Below are 7,087 nucleotides of genomic sequence, written 5' to 3'. Positions count from 1 at the left end.
TGCGCTAGGTTGGTTGCTGGCGATGCAATGTGAAGCTGGTACGTTACGTGGGTACACTGAAGTGCCAACCCTAACCCGTTTACTGCCAGAGGAAGTGAAAGCGACTTGCATTCTGTAGGAGGTGTATGCATCCACGCACTGCCCACTGTTTGGGGCAGAGCTGTCACGTATGTACTGCAAGAACAGAGAGCTGCATAGTAAAGTCATATGTCCATCAAGTTCAACCTATGATGCAGACAGATACTGATCCTACATTTGTATTTACAGTATATACAGCATATTGATCCAGAGGAAGGCAAACACAAAACCCCAGTATAACATTATCCAATGACGTCTCATAAGGGGAAACTGAATTTCTTCCCGACTCCAAATTATCAGATTACTCCCTGGATCATCTGATGCAGAATTTGAGACATAAGCCACTCCAGATGTAGCAGGATGAAAATGGCCCAGTTTTGCTCCACAAATGGCCTTGATACAAGGACCCCCAAAAAGCGGTCACAGGCTGTCCCTACAGTAGGTCCCACTACACAGCAGGCAGAGCAGAGCAGAGCAGTAAGACCCCGTCTCCGGTGTCACGGTTGAAGAAGCAAAAGTCTGCAGCGCCGGGGACAGCGTCTGCCGCGATGGCTTTGGGGGATCCACGCTTCCAAATGGAACACCCCGCAGTGACAAGTCTCCGGTGCCACGACAACCGCTGTTGTGCGGTCGCGGCACAGGAGACCAAGGTTATTTGCAACTAGGAAGCAAGTGTTTACCTACCGCCTCATACCTGTCAGGCGAGCTGGACTGGAGCGCGATGCAGGCGTCAGCGGCCACTGGCGGCTCCGAACCGGATACCGGGCATGGCGCCAAGCCTGCGTGTCCGTTTTGAGTTTGGGAAGTCTCCCCTGGTTCATCATCCCATCGCGTCTCTGGTTGCAATGCCCCCGACGTGGCAGGGCACACGGGGGCCGCGGTGACCTCCTGGCATTGTGCAGCCTCGCCATCTTCTTGCTCAACATCAATGCAGACAGGGGCGCGGGTACTGGCCAGGGAAACCTGTTAACACACAACACATCGGATTTAACGACCTTCTAAACAAGTCTTGTATTAAATAAGCAGTTCCTAGTTGTTCTATTTAAACCGCCCGCCTCTCAATTTTCGATTTTTTTACATGGTGGTCACCAGGCGGTTCCCCTTGAGTCAAATGCCACTATTTGCAGCCCTGGGGACTCCCCGATTACCAGTTACCAGGTTTCCCACAGGGAAAAGAAAATGGCTGCAAAATCTCAGGTCAATAGGAAGCAAGATCGGTTTTGGTTCGGCCATTTAAAGCTGCCTTTTTTGTATTTTTATTTAATTCCCCTCTTCCCTCCCTTTTAATATGTGCATCAATACAAGCCACACAATGATAAGTAATTAGCCAAGTTGCCGATCGATTGGCAAAGATTCGGTTTCGGGGTTCACACGAAATGTCTGTCAGTGCTGCAGAAGAGGACCAAAGATGCAAAGTTCTGTAGGAAAGATCATGTGACCGGGCAGTCACTAGATACAATTGGTGCACTGCTAGAGAGGGCAGGGCTAAAAAAAAGGGGTGTGCCAAAGCTGGTTTCAGAAGAGGAAGGGGATGTGACTTTGTAAATGGTTGCTATAGAAACAAAATATGTTTGTTACATTATAATACATTAAAAAAAGTCTTTCAGAGTTTTTTTTTTTTTAAATGCTACAAGTATTTTCTCATAGTACAACACATGTAGGATTAAGCTTGGTCTGCAGCTTTAAATCCCCTTTAAAAACCAGGAAGTAAGATCGTTAACTTCACCAGTAAGTGTCATGGGATCCAGGGGGTCCCCACAGCTGCAAATAGTGCGGTTCAGTACTGGAGAACCCCCTGGTCCGTTACAGCATCGTATTGACCCCCGTGATGCAGGAGATCCAAACGCATTTTTTCCCGTGGTGGGCAAGTATCTCGCCAAGCACAGGGTCCCCGGGAGGTGAAAATGGTACATTTTAGCACCGGGAAGACTGCTTGCCGCCCACCCCCCCCCCCCCCAAAAAGGGAATAAAAACGATCAGGGAATTGCTGCTTTGGGACCCTGGGGGGGGGGGGGGGGGGGTCACACAAAAAGGTCAATATGTCAAATGGACCCGGTTGTCCAGTTTTAGGAGACGCACTTACCAGAACGCCCTCCCACTGTCTCTGTACGTTCTCCCTACCTACCAATTAGATTGTAAGCTCTTCGGAGCAGGGCTCCTCTTCCACAATGTTACATTCAGGTCTGCAGCACTTATTCCCATGATCTGTTATTTGTATTGTTTATACGATAGTCACGTGTATTACTGCTGTGAAGCGCTATATAAAGATATACATACATACAAATAAAACATTATTTTGTTTACGGGTTTTTGTATTTTTGTGAGCAGAATGACGAGCCACAAGTACATTGTTCCTGTCGCACGCTTCCGGATTTGCAAAACAATTACGAACCCACCAGTCAAACAGGAACAGAAGTAGCCTAAAAAGTCAGCGTTTCCCGGAGAAATGCCAATAAATCCGGTTCATTTGGCAAGTTCTTCCATTTAATTTTCACCGCAGTACCACAGAGCCCAGCGACGTACATCTCCCTCCTACTGTCTGCATCTCTGCCAATGTACCCCACCGGGGGGCTTACAGCTCAGAGAAGGGGCAGTCCCAGGTGTTTTACATCAGAAAAATTCAATTACTTTTTACCTTTCTGAAACACGACGACATTTATTAAGGGTTTTCTACTGTTACAGAATTGCACTGCGCTAAATAACTTGACACACCGCCTTTAGAGGCAATCCAAGCGGCACTTAAAAAATTATCTTTATCAGGTTTTAGCCCACTGCCCCAGCAGTGCAAGATGTTTGCAACACTTTCATGCTTGTGATAATTTGTTGCCAATGTTCCCAGCAGTTTGAGCTGCAAACTGTAACAATAGATCATGTAACCTTAGTAATATAACAATACATTGTTGCCGCTGAGTTACTGTACACTGGCTGAAGGATTGATTGAAACTGAAAAGCGGCCATTTAGTGAAGCCTGGGAAACAGGATGTGGCTGATCGATTGCGGGAGAACGCGTCGATCGGCAGCTTAGGTAATCAGTTTTCAATAAAGATAATCAAAGGCTGCGTATATTAAAAAAATAACCCACTGACAACGGTCAAGAAAAGCAACGCAAGCCGCACATTGCATAATACGCGGACCTGCGCCGATATGCAAATATAACCCCGCCCTAACTCCTGCTTCTCGTCGCAGGCATACCCGGAAAAAAAACGCACTCAAGATTAGTATGGAAAGTATAACGTTTTCAACAGCACCTAAAATGAAGCATATAGAGAAGAGAGTACGTGAGTACGCACGGGAACAAGGAGACACCCCGATTTCCTCCAAAATTACAATGCAGAACAAAGGGTTACGCTCCCAGCACTCAAAGAAAAGGATTGAAATAGAAGGTCTGAAAATATCATTTTTACTTATATATTAAAGTCTACATCAGTATGAAGAATATCCTGGGTATGTGATGTTAGAGTCTACATCAGTATGGAGAATATCCTGGGTATGTGATGTTAGAGTCTACATCAGTATGAAGAATATCCTGGACATGTGATGTTAAAGTCTACATCAGTATGGAGAATATCCTGGGTATGTGAGGTTTGCCTTTTGTAATCTTTATTAAGTAAAAACGATATTCCCAGACATCCGATTTCCATCGGCTTTCCTCTGAGATCTGGGACCAGGATCCTTTGTTCTACGAGATTAATACGGAGACGCTGCCGGGCGCCGGGACTTTGCGCCGTGCGTTGCCGCAAAAATAACTTGGCGTTTACATGTTGCCCCTCGAATACCAGCTCCCGCACCCCGCGCGCGGCTTATGCGCGTACTGTACGAGAACGCCCTTTGTGCTCGTGTATCGCAATGCGCTGCGTACAGTGCCGGCACTAGATCAGGAGAGGCCAACTCCAGTCCTCAAGGGCCACCAACAGGTCAGGCTTTCAGGATGTCCCTGCTTCAGCACAGGTGGCTCTATCAGCGTCTCAGTCATTGACAGCCACCTGTGCTGAAGCAGGGATATCCTGAAAACCTGGCCTGGTTGGTGGCCATTGACGGCTGGAGTTGGCCACTCCCGATCTAGTGCCAGTAATGTATGCAGCGCCAGACGAATAAAATGACAGAAACGCGCAAGGCTGCTCCTTTTGGTTGTGAATGGGTTAATTGCCTCAATATATCCCTTTATTTTTTTGGACACACGAGAATTCCTACTGTCCCCAAGTCTTATGTACAAGTAATGCCAAGGATTCGCTACTGTAGTGTGTTTACCCTCCCATGACGGCTTTACCCAACAACTTACTGCTCTCTTCTTCTTCCTCCTTCTCCTCCTCTTCACCATTTTTTTTTCTCCCTCAGATTATTTCCCAGCCCCCCCCACACTGGGCCTTATATAAGGAGCTGGTGCTAATGAGCCAGCCTGCTAATTAAGGGCTGAGGATCCCCAGCTGAGAGGCTTGGGAGTCAGCACAAAACAAACTGCCTTTAGCATTAGCTGGCTGCCACCCCGGGTCGGCACGACGCTCAGATCCAGACCGTGTGTTCCAAGGGATTCCGGTTCTTTCCACGGCAGTCAGAAGTGTGACCTCCCTGGTGAAGATGCCGGCGGCTTTATTCTGCGCTAACGCTAATAACAGGCTTTTCAGGGTTTCAGTGGAACTGGGCGGAAGATTTGGACGCAGTTTCTCGTTTTTTGGGGCGCACAGAAAAATCATTTTTTTCTACATCCCATTAACGTGCGTACGCCCGGCGCCGCCCGTTTCTGTGATAGGATGGTTTCCCAGCATGCATTGCTAGGCTGTGGTGTGGAGATAGGATGGTTTCCCAGCATGCATTGCTAGGCTGTGGTGTGGAGATAGGATGGTTTCCCAGCATGCATTGCTAGGCTGTGGTGTGGAGGTAGGATGGTTTCCCAGCAGGCATTGCTAGGCTGTGGTGTGGCGGTAGGATGGTTTCCCAGCATGCATTGCTAGGCTGTGGTGTGGAGATAGGATGGTTTCCCAGCATGCATTGCTAGGCTGTAGTGTGGAGATAGGATGGTTTCCCAGCATGCATTGCTAGGCTGTGGTGTGGAGATAGGATGGTTTCCCAGCATGCATTGCTAGGCTGTGGTGTGGAGATAGGATGGTTTCCCAGCATGCATTGCTAGGCTGTGGTGTGGCGGTAGGATGGTTTCCCAGCAGGCATTGCTAGGCTGTGGTGTGGAGATAGGATGGTTTCCCAGCATGCATTGCTAGGCTGTGGTGTGGCGGTAGGATGGTTGCCCAGCATGCATTGCTAGGCTGTGGTGTGGAGATAGGATGGTTTCCCAGCATGCATTGCTAGGCTGTGGTGTGGAGATAGGATGGTTTCCCAGCATGCATTGCTAGGCTGAGGTGTGGCGGTAGGATGGGTTCCCAGCATGCATTGCTAGGCTGCGGTGTGGCGGTAGGATGGTTTCCCAGCAGGCATTGCTAGGCTGCGGTGTGGAGGTAGGATGGGTTCCCAGCATGCATTGCTAGGCTGCGGTGTGGAGGTAGGATGGTTTCCCAGCATGCATTGCTAGGCTGTGGTGTGGCGGTAGGATGGTTGCCCAGCATGCATTGCTAGGCTGTGGTGTGGAGATAGGATGGTTTCCCAGCATGCATTGCTAGGCTGTGGTGTGGAGATAGGATGGTTGCCCAGCATGCATTGCTAGGCTGTGGTGTGGCGGTAGGATGGTTTCCCAGCAGGCATTGCTAGGCTGTGGTGTGGCGGTAGGATGGTTTCCCAGCATGCATTGCTAGGCTGCGGTGTGGAGGTAGGATGGTTTCCCAGCATGCATTGCTAGGCTGCGGTGTGGAGGTAGGATGGTTTCCCAGCATGCATTGCTAGGCTGTGGTGTGGAGGTAGGATGGTTTCCCAGCAGGCATTGCTAGGCTGTGGTGTGGAGGTAGGATGGTTTCCCAGCATGCATTGCTAGGCTGAGGTGTGGCGGTAGGATGGGTTCCCAGCAGGCATTGCTAGGCTGTGGTGTGGAGATATGATCGTTTCCCAGCATGCATTGCTAGGCTGTGGTGTGGAGGTAGGTTGGTTTCCCAGCATGCATTGCTAGGCTGCGGTGTGGCGGTAGGATGGTTTCCCAGCAGGCATTGCTAGGCTGTGGTGTGGCGGTAGGATGGTTTCCCAGCATGCATTGCTAGGCTGTGGTGTGGAGATAGGATGGTTTCCCAGCATGCATTGCTAGGCTGTGGTGTGGCGGTAAGATGGTTTCCCAGCAGGCATTGCTAGGCTGCGGTGTGGCGGTAAGATGGTTTCCCAGCAGGCATTGCTAGGCTGTGGTGTGGAGATAGGATGGTTTCCCAGCAGGCATTGCTAGGCTGTGGTGTGTAGGTAGGATGGTTTCCCAGCATGCATTGCTAGGCTGTGGTGTGGAGGTAGGATGGTTTCCCAGCATGCATTGCTAGGCTGTGGTGTGGAGGTAGGATGGTTTCCCAGCATGCATTGCTAGGCTGTGGTGTGGAGGTAGGATGGTTTCCCAGCATGCATTGCTAGGCTGTGGTGTGGAGATATGATGGTTTCCCAGCAGGCATTGCTAGGCTGTGGTGTGGAGATAGGATGGTTTCCCAGCATGCATTGCTAGGCTGTGGTGTGGAGATAGGATGGTTTCCCAGCATGCATTGCTAGGCTGTGGTGTGGAGATAGGATGGTTTCCCAGCATGCATTGCTAGGCTGAGGTGTGGCGGTAGGATGGGTTCCCAGCATGCATTGCTAGGCTGCGGTGTGGCGGTAGGATGGTTTCCCAGCAGGCATTGCTAGGCTGCGGTGTGGAGGTAGGATGGGTTCCCAGCATGCATTGCTAGGCTGCGGTGTGGAGGTAGGATGGTTTCCCAGCATGCATTGCTAGGCTACGGTGTGGAGGTAGGATGGTTTCCCAGCAGGCATTGCTAGGCTGCGGTGTGGCAGTAGGATGGTTTCCCAGCATGCATTGCTAGGCTGTGGTGTGGAGATAGGATAGTTTCCCAGCATGCATTGCTAGGCTGCGGTGTGGCGGTAAGATGGTTTCCCAGCAGGC

Source organism: Ascaphus truei, chromosome 11, assembly GCF_040206685.1.
Source record: "Ascaphus truei isolate aAscTru1 chromosome 11, aAscTru1.hap1, whole genome shotgun sequence".
Lineage (NCBI taxonomy): Eukaryota > Metazoa > Chordata > Amphibia > Anura > Ascaphidae > Ascaphus > Ascaphus truei.
Note: the sequence above shows the minus strand (reverse complement) of the source record.